This window comes from Nelumbo lutea, chromosome 2 (assembly GCF_056320005.1).
Source record: "Nelumbo lutea isolate HS-2025 chromosome 2, American lotus-T2T, whole genome shotgun sequence".
Taxonomy (NCBI): Eukaryota; Viridiplantae; Streptophyta; class Magnoliopsida; order Proteales; family Nelumbonaceae; genus Nelumbo; species Nelumbo lutea.
In genome coordinates, this window is record NC_142685.1 from 113,348,861 (window position 1) to 113,363,641 (window position 14,781).

The following is a 14,781-nucleotide window of genomic DNA, read 5'->3' on the forward strand; positions in this document are numbered from 1 at the left end:
TGTCCTTCCAAATATGCATGCATAGTATCACACCCATGTAATTGCAGTCACTTCGTGTTAAGGTCAGTGTACCTCACACACACATTTTTTTGTCCCACCCCTTAGTAGGTGTTTGGCATCGTTGCTGAGAATCGCGCTGCTTACTCATAATAACGGTGCTAGGCATGTCAAGTTGAAAGTATCGTTTTATCAGAAAATGGTGTTTATTTTTTATTTGCAACCAGTACTGCCACATAGGCATTTTCTGATAAAACAACATTGGTTTTGTTTGGTACCAGTTTTGGCAGCAACGTTTTTAATATTGATTTATATTATCCAACATCGAAGATGTTGCCATACCATTGCACCGCTGGTAGTAATGCATTGTTTTCTCAGCAACCATTGAATTCGGCATTGCTCCAGCCAACACTTTCCGGATTTTCAAGGCGTGGTCTGGAGCACCGTTTACAAGAGGGCATTCTTTGGAGCACCGTTGCTCCAAACCACACTTTCTCAGAAAACAACATCGATGCCAAACATCACCTTAATCTCCTGTATGTGTAATATGTAATCCAAAAAAACCATAAAAGAAAGAGGAAAGAAAAAGAAAACCCTTCAAGAGTAACTTATATGAAAGCGCAAACAGAGCACCAAAAAATATGGGTGTCAATAGGGCTGGATTTGGTCCAATCCGGTCCAGTAACACCTATATTCTTATATTCTACCAAAGGATTAGATATTGGCTTAATCCAACCCAGTCCAATATAAATTCATTATGGATGAACGAGGTTCAATTCAGTCCAATAAACACTTGGGACCATTAAATCTGGACTAGTCTAATTCTGCTAAAAAATACCCTCTTAAGAGAGGTTATACAATGAAAAAAGTGAAAAATTTTGGAATACAATAAGATAATTTGGCCAACATTTTCCTATGGCACAGTATAATGCTACAATTACAACTTGGCTTCCTAAGAAGATGAGAAACACCGACCAAAACCAATCCAAATACAAACCTGTGACATAACTTAGAAACAAAATACACCTCAGCCAGTTTTAGGGATAAGAAATTAAGAAGACCTCCTTATGTCAATTCTCATTTTCAATTACATTTGGCATCACCATGCACAGAATGATTTGAATATCAGAATTCCAAAACTAGAGTGAAATACAAAGCAAAGAGCATTGGAACATCAATCTGTAATACAACTAGGCATCACAGTGTACAATATATAATTAATTACAAGCAATAATATATAAAGATGAATTCATTCCGTTCCTTCTTGAACTTCGAAGTATTAGGCCATGCATCAGTACATTCAGCAAACAGGAAGCAAACAAACATTTTTAAATGCCCAAGCAGGAAGCAAATATCGTTCGAAAACAAATAAAACGACACCACTGATTACCGATCGACGGAAACTGTTAACCAGAGAACAATCCAATTTCACTTGGATCGGTAAATATTATTTATATATCCACATGCTGGCAAAGTAAGATTGAACACAACAACTACAGGCTGGCTTTAGAACGTCAAACCAGAACCCCCAAACTTTTTTTCTACGATCCGATCGAACGGCTCCACAATCTCAGGCGTAAGACAGTTCACCCAATCTCCGACCACGCCCGGCTGGAAGTACATCCTTTTTTCCACTCCCAACTCCAGTTTCCCTCTCTTGTTCACATCAAAATTGCTCAAATGATCAAAACTGCAAAACCTTAATATCTCTTCCACTGCCCCTTCCTTGTGTTCTTCCTCTGGAGAGAATGGGTAACCCAGAAACTCAGCCAACTTTTTGACGTGGGCAGTAGGTTGTTCCTTCACCTCTTCATACTTGAAGAAACACACCCTATCAGGCCGTTTCAAGCTTTCATTCCAATACCCCAAAATATGGTCCCAGAAAGGTCCATACTCGCAGACCCCCTTGCAGAAACTATCAAATGCCTCTTGCAGTGAAATGGGTTATCGACCACTAAAGGATTTCAACTTGTTTGCAAAGTGCCAAGATGAAGTAAAGGGGAGATGAGTAGAGAAGAGCCTTGGAGAGGTGAAGGTGTCAAGGTCAGGAACTTTGCCATGGACGTAGAGATCGAGCTCTAAAAAGGGTACAAGCTCATGTGGGTTTGTAGTGAGTAGTGGGTGGTGATGAGAGAAAGAGTAACGCTTACGGTTCACAATGGCAAAGGTAATAGTTTTCATCCAAGTGGTGCCTGATTTGGGATTCGTAACAAGGAGTAAGTCGCTGTCCTGAGCTTTGAAATGTCCTTGACATCTGAGCATTTCCGGTAGTGCCCTAGCTGAGAGCCAAAAGCCTTGGAACTGATACAAATGATCTAAGATCCATCCTTTTTCTCTTGGTAGGGAGGATGCTCAGTTCCTCCCTTATTGATCAGTTCCTCTTCTTCCTGCAAATTAGGACAAGGAGGAGCTTGGGTCGTCGACATAGAGGCTTGCCCAGATGAGATGAGAAAAATGAACAAGAAGTAAACTTGGGACCTCTCAACACTTCATATTAACATCTTTCTAAGGGGATTAGGTGGAGACAAATCAAGTTATAAATTTCTATCAACTTGGGATCAACCACTTGTAAAATCAAGTTATAAATTTATATTACGTGTGTGATACTTTCATATCCAAGTGTTTCTTATGAATTTTTATCGAATTGGTGTAATGATTTTTGAACCATACCAAATTAGTATCATGTTCTTTTATATGATCGATTAATACCATATAAGTGTGTAAAAAAAATGAGAGAGCAAGAGAGAAAGAGAAAAAGAAATTAAGGGAGAATGATATGTAGAGAGAGAGTAAGAGAAATTGATAGAAAGAACGTAAATACAGAAAAAAAAATATTTTTATTTTTTTTCAAATCACACAGTTGTTGATGAATAGACTAATAGGAATTGTATCTTTTGTGTGAGAGATTATTTCCAAGAAAAGGGTCCAATTTATTCCATGTGCATGGCCACGACCATGAATAAAAAATGGGGTGTTGTCCAATGTGAATGAGTTTGAAAAATAAATCAAAATCATCGTGCTTTGTTTCTAATGAACAGAACTAAGGGTATAATTTGGAGGCGTTGAATGTTTTTTTGGATGAGTTAAAACCCATTTGGGAATTGGGAGGGCTTTGCATTAGAGGTTAGGTGTTGAGGAGTTTAGCACCCGTGTTCTAGAAAAACAGACGGCTCCTTACTCCAAACAAATGTAAAGTGGCATGGCGGCTGGGCAAGTTCTCTTTTTTCTCTTTTTTTTTTTTTTTTTCCTTTCTTTGTTAGCTTGTATAAATAATTATATAAAAGTATAGATACAATTACATATGTATATATATTTTTAGTGTAAATGTAGGAAGGAAATAATGGCTTATATTTGTTGTAACTTCTATTATTTATCATAATTGTTATTATTTAAACATTTTGCACTGAAAATATCAACTGGGTCATAGCGTGGGGAATGGAGTTGGAGCTAGGTTCATTCTTGACATAATTCACTTGTATTTCAAGTGAAACCCAAAGGGCATATGGTAAGGCAAAAACTTAAAAACAACAGATGAGATATGGACAACATTCATAATAGAAGTAGCTACATATTTTTCTCACTTTCTATCCAAATAACACTGATCACTATTATTTTTGTAAAATCAAATATTTGATCTATAATATCCAATATTTTACATATTTCAGACATACAAAATGCAAATGATGCTGCCCAGGATTGAACTAGGGACCTTTAGTGTGTAAGACAAACTCATTAACAGACATATGACCCAACACACAAAATCGAACACACCAGCCTTATTCAAATTCCAGTAATACAAAAGCAAACAAAATGAACCCGGTGCCAGTCTGCCAGATAGGGGTAAATGGTATTCAAAAATTCAAGTTCGACTTCGAGATTCAATATAATTAATATATTATTTTGTTGAAATACAATAAATAATGAATTTTGAAAATTTTCTTTTATAATATTATTTTAATAATAAATAATTGAATGAAGAAAGAGATACTATGATGATTTTCATTCAAATAAAGTAATATTATAATACTTGTTTATTTTAATAATAAAACAATTGAGCGGATATAGATGTTATGATGATTTTGGAACAGACAAAATAATATTTTAATATTTTTTATTAAAAGTCTTTATCTCATTAATTTTTTTGTACTTTTCATTTACTATTCATCTTTCTTCTTCCTCGGTTCTTACTCTATAACATTTCTTCTTCTCAGCTTATCTTGTTTAGGTCCATGCAACTTGAAAGTTTTAATGTTAATTTCCGTTTCTTTATTTCTTTTTTTATTTTTTACATACAAGTATTTTTTATTCTTTGTTTCTTAGTCACTTTCTCTCTCTTCCTCTCTCCCTATTTCTTGCTCTCTTTCCCTCTTGATGTTGCAGAGCACATAAACATGGTGGACAATCTCTTTGTTGCAAACCACACTAATGGCGACGCTTGTTGTAGCGACATCAAATAGATGGCTATGGTTCAAAAAAATTAAATTTTTTCTTTGTTTTTTGAAAATTAGATCGATAGGGAACGAAAAAGAAAAAAAACTTCAAACCAGGTTTCTTCTTCCTCCCCTGGTGAAGAGGTTAGTATTAAAAATGTATTTTGAATCCAAATCAAATTCAAATATTTGATTATATAGACGAATTTGCATTTGATGTATTGCTTTAAGAAATCACTGGATATCAAATCGAATTCAAAAAGTCATCTATTTAATAAGTTTCAAATTCAAACCGAGCTTGATTCGATTTGAATTCGCTCCGTTCACACCCCTACTATCGAAGGATCATGTCTAACAAGACCAACAAGAAAGCAATATCACTTTGCAAGCAAACTTACCTCATCCCCTATGGATGATCAAGTGGTGAATGGTCAATTGGTGTCCTTCCAAACATGCATGCATGGTATCACACCCTTGTAATTGCAGTCTCTCCGTGTTAAGGTCAGTGTACCTCACATGCACCATTTTTTTGTCCCCACCCCCTTAGTAGGTGTTTGCCATCGGTGCTAGGAGTCGTACCATTTTTTCATAATAACGGACTAGGCATGTGAAGTTGTAAGTACCGTTTTCTCAAAAAATGATATTTATTTTTTGTTTGCAACCAGTACTGTCACATAAGTATTTTTTGAGAAAACAACACTAGTTTTGTTTGGTATCAGTTTTGACAGCAATGTTTTCAACATTGATTTATATTATCCAACGTCCAAGATGATGCCATCTCATTGCACCACTGACTGCAATGCATCGCTTTCTCAGCAACCATTGAATTTGGCATTGCTCCATACCACACTTTCCCGATTTTCAATGCATGATCTGGAGCACCATTTACAATAGGACGATCTTTCGAGCACCGTTGCTCCATACCACACTTTCTCCGAAAACAGCATCGAAGCCAAACATTACCTTAATCTCCTGTATGTGTAATATGTAATCCAAAAAAAACCAAAAAAGAAAGAGGAAAGAAAAAGAAAACCCTTCAAGAGTAACTTATATGAAAGCACAAATGATGCACCAAAAAATATGGGTGTCAATTGGGCTGGCTTTGGTCCAATCCGATCCAGTAACACCTATATTCTTATCTTCTATCAAAGGATTAGATATTGTCTTAATCCAATCCAGTCCAATATAAATTCATTATGGATGAACCAGGTTCAATTCAGTCCAATACACACTTTGGACCATTAAATCTGGACTGGTCTAATTCTGCTAAAAATATGCCCTCCTAAGAGAGGTTATACAATGAAAAAAGTGAAAAAATTTGGAATACAATAAGAAAATCTGGCCAACATTTTCCTATGTCACACTATAATGCTATAATCACAACTTGGCCTCCTAAGAAGATGAGAAACACAGACCAAAACTAAACCAAATATAAACCTGTGACATAACTTAGAAACAAAATACACCTCAGCCAGTTTTAGGGATAAGAAATTAAGAATACCTCCATATGTCAATTCTCATTTTCAATTACATTTGGCATCACCATGCACAGAATGATTCTAATATCAGAATTCCAAAACTAGAGTGAAATACAAAGTAAAGAGCACTTGAACATCTATCTGTAATACAACTAGCCATCACGGTGTACTATATATAATTATAACAAGCAATAATATATAAACATGAATTCCTTCCGCTCCTACTTGAACTTCAAGTATTAGTCCATGACTCCATGCATCAGATTGGAAAGGTACAGTATTCAGCAAGCAGGAAGCAAACGAACATTTTTAGATGCACAAGCTGGAAGCAAATATTATTCAAAAACAAATAAAACGACACCACTGATTACCGATCGACGGAAACTGTTAACCAGAGAACAATCCAATTTCACTTGGATCGGTAAATATTATTCATACATCCACATGCTGGCAAAGTAGTTATGCTTGAAAACAATAAGTACAGGCTGGCTTTAGAACGTCAAGCCAGAACCCCCAAACTTTTGATCTATGATCCGATCGAGCGGCTCCACCATCTCAGGCGTAAGACAGTTCACCCAATCTCCGACAACGCCCCGCAGGAAGAACATCCTTTTTTCCACTCCCGACTCCAGTTTCCCGTTCTTGTTCACATCTAAATTGCTCAAATGGTCAAAACTTTACAACCTTAATATCTCTTCCACTGCCCCTTCCTTGTGTTCTTCCTCTGGAGAGAATGGGTAACCCAGAAACTCAGCCAACCTTTTGAGGTGGGCAGTAGGTTGTTCCTTCATCTCTAAATACTTGAAGAAACACACCCTATCAGGCCGTTTCAAGCTTTCATTCCAATACCCCAAAATATGGTCCCAGAAAGGTCCACACTCGTAGACCCCCTTGCAGAAACTATCAAATGACTCTTGCAGTGAAATGGGTTCTCGACCACTAAAGGATTTCAATTTGCCTGCGAAGTGCCAAAATGAAGTAAAGGTGTCTTTAGGATTCCTACAGAGATAAACGATTTTGCATTTGGAGTCCTTGACGGATTCCGTGAGCAATATATATGGGAGATGAGTAGAGAAGAGCCTTGGAGAGGTGAAGGTGTCAAGGTCAGGAACTTTGCCATGGACGTAGAGATCGAGCTCTAAAAAGGGTACAAGTTCATGTGGGTGGTGATGAGAGAAAGAGTAACGCTTACGGTTCACAGTGGCAAAGGTAATGGCTTTCAACCAAGTGGTCCCTGATTTGGGATTGGTAACAAGGAGTAAGTCGCTGTCCTGAGCTTTGAAATCTCCTCGACATCTGAGCATTGCCTGTAGTACCCTAGCTGAGAACCAAAAGCCTTGGTACTGATACAAATGATCTAAGATCCAACCTTTTTCTCTTGGTTGGGAGGAGATTACGTGCTTAATCTCTCCCTTATTGATCAGTTCCTCTTCTTCCTGCAAATATTTAGGACAAGGAGGAGCTTGGATCGTCGACATAGAGCCTTGCCCAGATAAGATGAGATGAGAGATTGATCAACAAGCAAACTTGGGACCTCTCAACACTTTATACGAACATAGAGCCTTGCCCAGATAAGCAGCTTCCTTCAGGATGAAAATGCTCTTTACCAAAACAAAAAAAAAAAAGCTATAGAGAACTAAATCCGATCTAAAAAGACCCATTTGTTCCATTGTCAGTCTTCTGTGGAGTCCACAATAATGCACTTTGGCGTGAAGTGATGAAAACAGGATGTAGGAAGCGGCAAAGATGTGATTTGGGACCTTTACCTCCCCAGATTTCCCATACAAAATTGTCCATCTCTTTTATCTAACAAAAGGTCGAACAAAAGTAAATGGGTTGCAACTTATGGGGTTTAGTGAAACGCAAATTATAAACTATAGGGTAGTAGTAAATTCGTTAAAGCATAGGGGGTTATTTAGAAAATGCCCTTTTTTATGAGCCAAAAAATTCACATGTAACCAGTGTTTTTAAAATCGGATCAGATCGGATGGTTGGACTGAAAAAACTGGGAATCGATCACTTAATCAGTTTCATTTCACCCCAAAATTGTTTTTTTTTTTTTTTATCTAAAAATTGTTGATTTAGTCAATAAACCACTAACCCATACAGTCAAACTGTCCTAATTATCGACTCAGACAACGGTTGGACTGGTTTGCTAGGAAGAGTACAGGGGATGGAATGATGGATCTTCATTGAAGATCCCTGGTGGAGATGTAATTTAATTTTGCTGTTTAGTTTCAGATATTTTGCTGGTGGAGATGTGCTAATTCTGAAGAATGTAAATGTTGTTGTATTGGTTGAGTGCAAATGGAAACTATTCTTAACATGATTTCCCCTTTTTCAAGGCTGATAGAGAATTCCTTGAAAGAGTTTTAAGCTCCAGCCAGAGGAACATGTACACTTCTGCACTCTCCTATGGTTCCTGGTGTGTCCATTTTCACAAGGCATACGATCCACAAGTAAGACATTTGGCAGTCGAACAATCTTCTGCCATGCCAAGGTGGGGATCTTGTCCTATTTTATTTTTAACACGTTAATGTTATTCATTTCTAGCTACTTGCAATTCATAATTTGATGATAATGTGCTTCAACAAGCTTATGATAAACGTGCCTTCCATGTGGTTTACATGAAGAGGGTGTCGAGTTTTCCAAAATCTGATTGAAATGAAAATGCTGTCGGCCATGGTCAAATTTTGTACGCCGAAAATTCTGTTGCTGACTCTAGATTTATACTTTTGGGCTACACAAGGGGACTTGGGGTTGGTTCTAGCGCCCCGCTTGTACATCTCAGTGTCAAGGTTAAAAGTATCCGAAACGTAAATGTATAAACTAAGATATGCATAGATACGCTTGGAAATACTATAAATACTTTAATAAATCATAAAAATACATCAATAGCACTAAATATAAAACCTCAATGAGGTGTATATACATTAAGTTAATATATTTTAATGGTTTTATGAAGAAATATATTGTAATTATTAATTATAATTTCACCAAAAATCATATGCTTAACTATAATTTATAAATTATAATTCTTAAGTTTTAATGTTTTATGGGATAGGGAAAAATCCAACCATAAAACATGCATTGATACAACTTCTAAGTGAAAATATAATCAATAATTATTTATTATTTATTTTCAAAAACTATAAAAAATAAATAAACATTATATAATATATTCAAAAAATAGTTATTAAAGAAGAAATTCCAATTGCTTTGTGGATATGATAGATCATCCATAGAATTATAATATATTCAATCATTATTAGACATGTTCATGGGCCAAGTCAGGCTGAGCTCGGGCCGGGCTTTTTACTCATCATTAATGGAAATACGCTAGGCCTGAGCCGAGCCCGGCCCGACCAACGGGCCTATAACTTGGGCCCGAGCCCGGCCCTGATAAAAAGCCCGATGCCCGAGCCCAAGCCCGAACCCAAAGCTTGACCTAATAAAAAAATTACAATTTTCCCTATTCAAATTAGAATTAAAAATTCATATGGTTTTCTTTTCCTATTTAAATGAACAATGGGCCTTCAATATGGTTTTTTTCCCTTTCTTTTACGTTTTAAAACACAATTTTACATTCTTAAATCAAAAAATTTATTCAAATGGACATAATCACATAACCCTTTTTAAGTCTAATTTTAGGTCGGGTCGGGTCGGGCTGGGCTATTTTGACAAAACCTGAGCCCGACTCGAATTTATTGCGGGTCGGGATTTTTGGCCCGAGTTTAAGCCTGCGGGCCTACCCATGAACAGGTCTAATCATTATGATCAAATGATAAAATATAATCAATTAATTATTTATTTTTTAATTCTAAAAATATAAAATAAAAATTAATTATTAAATAAGAAATTTCAATTGCTTTGTGGATAGGATACACCATCCATATAATTATAATATATTCAATTGTTGTGATCAAATGATAAAATATAATTAATTATTATATATTTTTTAATTCTAAAAATATACAAAATCAAAAAAATACTAAAGAAAAAATTCCAATTGCTCTATGGATATGATAGAAAAATCCATAGATTTAAAACATATTTAGTCTTTATAGACAAAGAAAATTTGCATTTTCAGTTTTTTTCTTAATTTATACTTCCCCAAATATCTTTATGAAATTTTCATAAATTTATTAAAAACACACAAAAAAAAAATTATGATTTTGAATGTAAGAAATGTAGATCAACATAAATTTAAGCATTCAAGAGAAAAAGAAATCACAAGATATTATAAAAAATTGAAAAAAAACTTACCTATTTTTGCCATATATTTTCAAAATTTGAAAAATTTTCAGAAAAAAAAAAAAAACAACTCACACTTGTTACTTGCAAAATTTTTCAAATCTAGCATTCTATATAGGAATGAGTTTTGGAGTTTTAGAGTCATTTGGGGTGAAAGAAGGCTTATTATTTGAGGGAAAAGAAGCTTGCTTTTCCCCTTTATTTTTTTTCAGTTTTTGGTTGTATCTTTTTCATCGATATACTTCGATACACCCCCATACGCCTCAATACGGGTCAAATACACATGAAAAAAGATGAGACGTCCGATTTTCATGTGTATCCCATATTTGTTTTTCAAAGATACGGTACGATACGCCCCGTATCAAGCGTATCGCATCAAAATTTTAAACCTTGCTCAGTATGCATTGGTAACATCTCTAGATCTCCTGTACTTGTCATGGGAGATGTTCCCAATGTATAGTTGGAATGTTCTGTGGGGTACGCTCTTATGAGAAGCCAATGCAAATTCATACAACTGGGTAGCCCACCCCCATACCTATCCATAATAAAGCTTTGTTAAGGATATCGAGATGTTTTGGAACATAATATAATGAAATGCATAATAAGAGATTGGACACCTCAAGTGGAAAATGGAAATGCTTCTGTTAGGGTTAGGAGAAGCATCTTTTTGATGATTTCTAAATGCCTCTATGAATATTCTTATTTTATAAAGTAATGAATGAACCTAAAAAAGATAAATTTCTCTCAAAGCCTTTATGCAAAGGAGTAGTACAAACATTTGTATATATTTCATTTCTGTCCAATCAAAAGAGTTTTTTAGAAGATAAAAGTCCAAATGCTTATGCGATGCCCTAATTGAAATTTTGGCTCAGTTTGGAATGAGTACAATACAAATGTATAGAAGGCAAATACATATAAAATAATACAAAATATGAAGTTTTGCATTCTACGTATTTGTATTTATACTCCTTTCAAATTGAGCTTTAAAAGGACTGCAACACCTTGCAACACTATGGTTCCAAACATCCTCTTTGTTTCAAACTTTACATGAGAGGGAGAGAGATAAGGTGGGTAAAGGTGGGGGAGTAGTCTGAATGATTTGTTTGTTTTTGGAAAAGATGCTTGAAATGTAGGATGGGTTTTTGATGTGAGAGAGAGAGAAGACTGTGCCTTTCATTTGGCTTGTTGATTTTAGCAAATCAAAACAAAGACATAGGTTAAAAGGCTGACATCCATGTCTGGTTTTCCTTTAATGGGACGATTCCTTTAACCTCCCTCCCACATACTAAAGGAATAGTCCGGCTGATTTATATATAGTTTTATACAGGTCAAGTGTACTTATAGAAATCGTCAACAATTGGGTGGATAACTTGTGGGAACAAATCCTTCTCGGTGCAAGCTATAAAAGTAAATGTAAGCTACGATCGATACATGGCTGCATTTACACCTCACATATTTGTATTTATACTCTTTCCAAACTGAGTCTAAGTAGCATTGGGTAAGATGCTAGAGGGGAAAATTTTGGCTTAGACTGTTGCCTTATTTGCTTAGAGAATACTAAAATGGTGTAGTCCTCACTCCATAAGCAAAAGAATAAAAGAGGGAAGAAATGGAGAACAATTCATGGAGATGCAAATGGCACAATTTTGACATAATTTTACTAAGTGTTTTCAAACCGCTGTTGATCCAGGCTGTTGAATGGTTCGAGCCATCACCCATCATCTGTATTTTTACCTCTTCTACCCTCATCCCCCCCCGCCCCCCCCAAAAAAAAAAAAAAAGAAAAAGAAAGAAAGAAAGAAAGAAAAAGAGGACACTCCGCACCTCAAAAGTGTTTAGTGTTTTGTTTTTGGTATTTAGTCATACCCGTGAATCTCCCATATGGGCCATAATTCTTTTGTTTCTCCTTTTTCAAATTGCATAGCAATACACTACTAACTCTCCTCTAAAGTTGGTGGTAACAAGATTCGAATCCTCATCTCTATTGTTGGGTCCCTTCCTTATGAGGTGGGGCCCACTCACTTTAAGTAAAGAAAAAAGAAAAAAAATAAAAAAGACAAGTAAGGAAAGGAAAGGGTTAAGGAAAGACCTTCATTCTCTCATCTCAACACACTCATTCGTTGGGTGACTTTTGGGTTCTTGAGACTAGGGTTTTCTTGGAAGGGTTCAAGTAAGAAGAATCTGCTATGAAGGCCATATCCACGATAAGATTTGTGTTGCTATTCATATCTGAGAAGGTTGTCAAGAGTTGTTTGTTCTCTCTTTGAGGTGAGAAGATTATTTTTGTTCTACTGTTGTGAACCACCTTTTTTGGTGAGGATTTGACCTGAACCAAGAGGGTTCTCTCTTGATGATATCATCTTCTAATTGTTGCTAGAGAGGAACACATTGTAAAATTTGATTTTGCAAATCTAGTTTCAAGGTATTGCAAAACCAAAAAGTATTGATCATTGAAAAGATAATTTTAAGAGAAGTATTATATAATATGTTTTGGTTACATATGAATACAGTGGAAAAAATAAGATGCACATGAATGCGACATGAAAATTCAAATTAATCCTAAAGAATATATTAATAACGCAAAATATGAATTCTAGATTACAATATATAAGATATTACACATAAGATATGCATCCTTTATTAGTTTTACGTGATAATGTGAAGTGTGAAGTATGGGGACTGACTTAATAAATGTTGCAAAATGATGGAAGAAGAGAAAAATGCATGTATGATGAGTATTTCTCAATTATCAGAAAATCAATATAATTTGGGTTAATATTTATAGATACATAAATTTTAATAATCAATTTTTTATATTAGTTAATAAATATCATCTAAGAAGAGAAAATGTACAAGCTAAGATCTTGAATACATATAAGTGTGACAAGCAACTAAAACATCAGGGTAGGTTTATCATCTTTCAATCTAATGACCATGGTTTAGATTTACTTATTTGTAGTTATTACACCAACAACATTATAGGTTATGAAATTTAGGCCCTGTTCACTTTTTGGTAAGTTACTTACTCGTGGGTAAGTGCATTTACCCATGTTCTTTTATTTCCCAAGTAAATAAGGCAATTACTGTTTTAGCCACAAAATTCCATTATTAAAAGGGGGCATTTTTGTCTCTTTAAAGTATTTAGAAACTTCCCCCCCCAGGTGGAAAAATTATTTACCCACCTTGGAGATGGGTATCACTTAGGGGTGAGCATGGGCCGGTTGGATTCAGTTCCATGGCAGAACTTGGAACCTACCTTGTAGGGGCTGGTTCCAGGTTTTTGGAACCAGAACCTACCCTATGAAGGTCGGTTCCAGGGTCGGTTCTGGCCTTGGTGGCTTTGGGGTTGATTCCAGGGTTTACCCATGGAACTTCTTCTTTCTTTAACCCCCCCCCCCCCATTCAAAGAAAAAATAATAAGAAGCATGTTCTTAAAAACTTGATTTTCAATGAATATAAAATATAGTTTAAAACTTATATTATCTTTATTGATTACATTCAATAACTTAACGTGTAGATTAGTAATATATGGTTCAAAACTTATAATTTAAATTTAAATTTTGTATATATTAGATTTTACATTACTTATTGTACACATTCAAATACTAAAGTGAAAACAAATGAAAAAAATAACTTAAGTAACTTAGCGGTAAAGTGAGACTATGACCTTTGTAACCATCGATGCTTGGGTTTAAATCTTCACATCTCTAAAAGTATTTTTGGGGTTTATTTCAAGGCAAGCTCAGTTCCACCAAGGCCAACCAAGGTCGGTTCAGGTAGGGTAAACCCCTAGACCCTAGAACCGGTCTAGGTGGGGGTTGGTTCCAAGAATTTGGAACTAGACCCTACATTGTAACAAATTGGGTAGGGTTGGTTTGAGGTTGGTTCCAATTGGTTCTGGGTAGAATCTACCCATTTGCTCACCCCTAGTATCACTTACTAGGGGGGGTTATTTACCCACCTTGGAGGTGGGTATCACTTACCTGAGTAAGCGATATCCAGGAAAATAAATTTTTCCTAATCCCCACATAAATCTAAAAAGGGAACATGAGTTTCTTGGTCAATGGGAACCAAAATCCCATTGGCCAACTTCCCCCTATCAAAATCTCAAAAAAGAACACCCCCTTGGAGTAATTTAATGGCGTTGAAAAGTCAACTAGCTAGACAAATTTGAATTTGAAAATTTGTCATAAATATATGAGTTAATAAGAGAAAAAATTTAAGAGTGAATTATAGATAATAATGAAAGAAAGTGTTCGACAATGATATGGAAAAGATGTGATATCTGAAAAAATCTGACCAGTTAACTAGAATCATAAATGTAGTAGCCAATTAGGTTTTATTTATCAAAATTCATGGGTGGGTTTTGATTGGTCAAAATCTTTCGACACCATGTCTTTCCCACATCATAGATTTTCCCTGAAAGAAAATGTAGGAGAGAGAGTGCATTAAAAATGGTAACATTTTGGTTAATACTATGGATACTGGGCGGAATCAAGTGGACTTTCAGCCATTCCACCTGTGCCATGGGCTAGTAACCTGAAAAACCGATACATATAAGTGGCAACCCATATCTATATTTTAGATATTGTTGCAAATGGATATACACATAGTTACAATTA

At 35.5% G+C, this 14,781-nt stretch overlaps 2 pseudogenes; both read right to left on the reverse strand.

The window, feature by feature from the left end:
• Positions 1 to 1,231: 1,231 nt before the first annotated feature.
• LOC148872915 (cytosolic sulfotransferase 15 pseudogene) lies at positions 1,232 to 2,423 on the reverse strand (annotated as a pseudogene).
• Positions 2,424 to 5,913: 3,490 nt separating this feature from the next.
• Positions 5,914 to 7,518, reverse strand: LOC148872916 (cytosolic sulfotransferase 15 pseudogene; annotated as a pseudogene).
• Between the last annotated feature and the right edge of the window lie 7,263 nt (positions 7,519 to 14,781).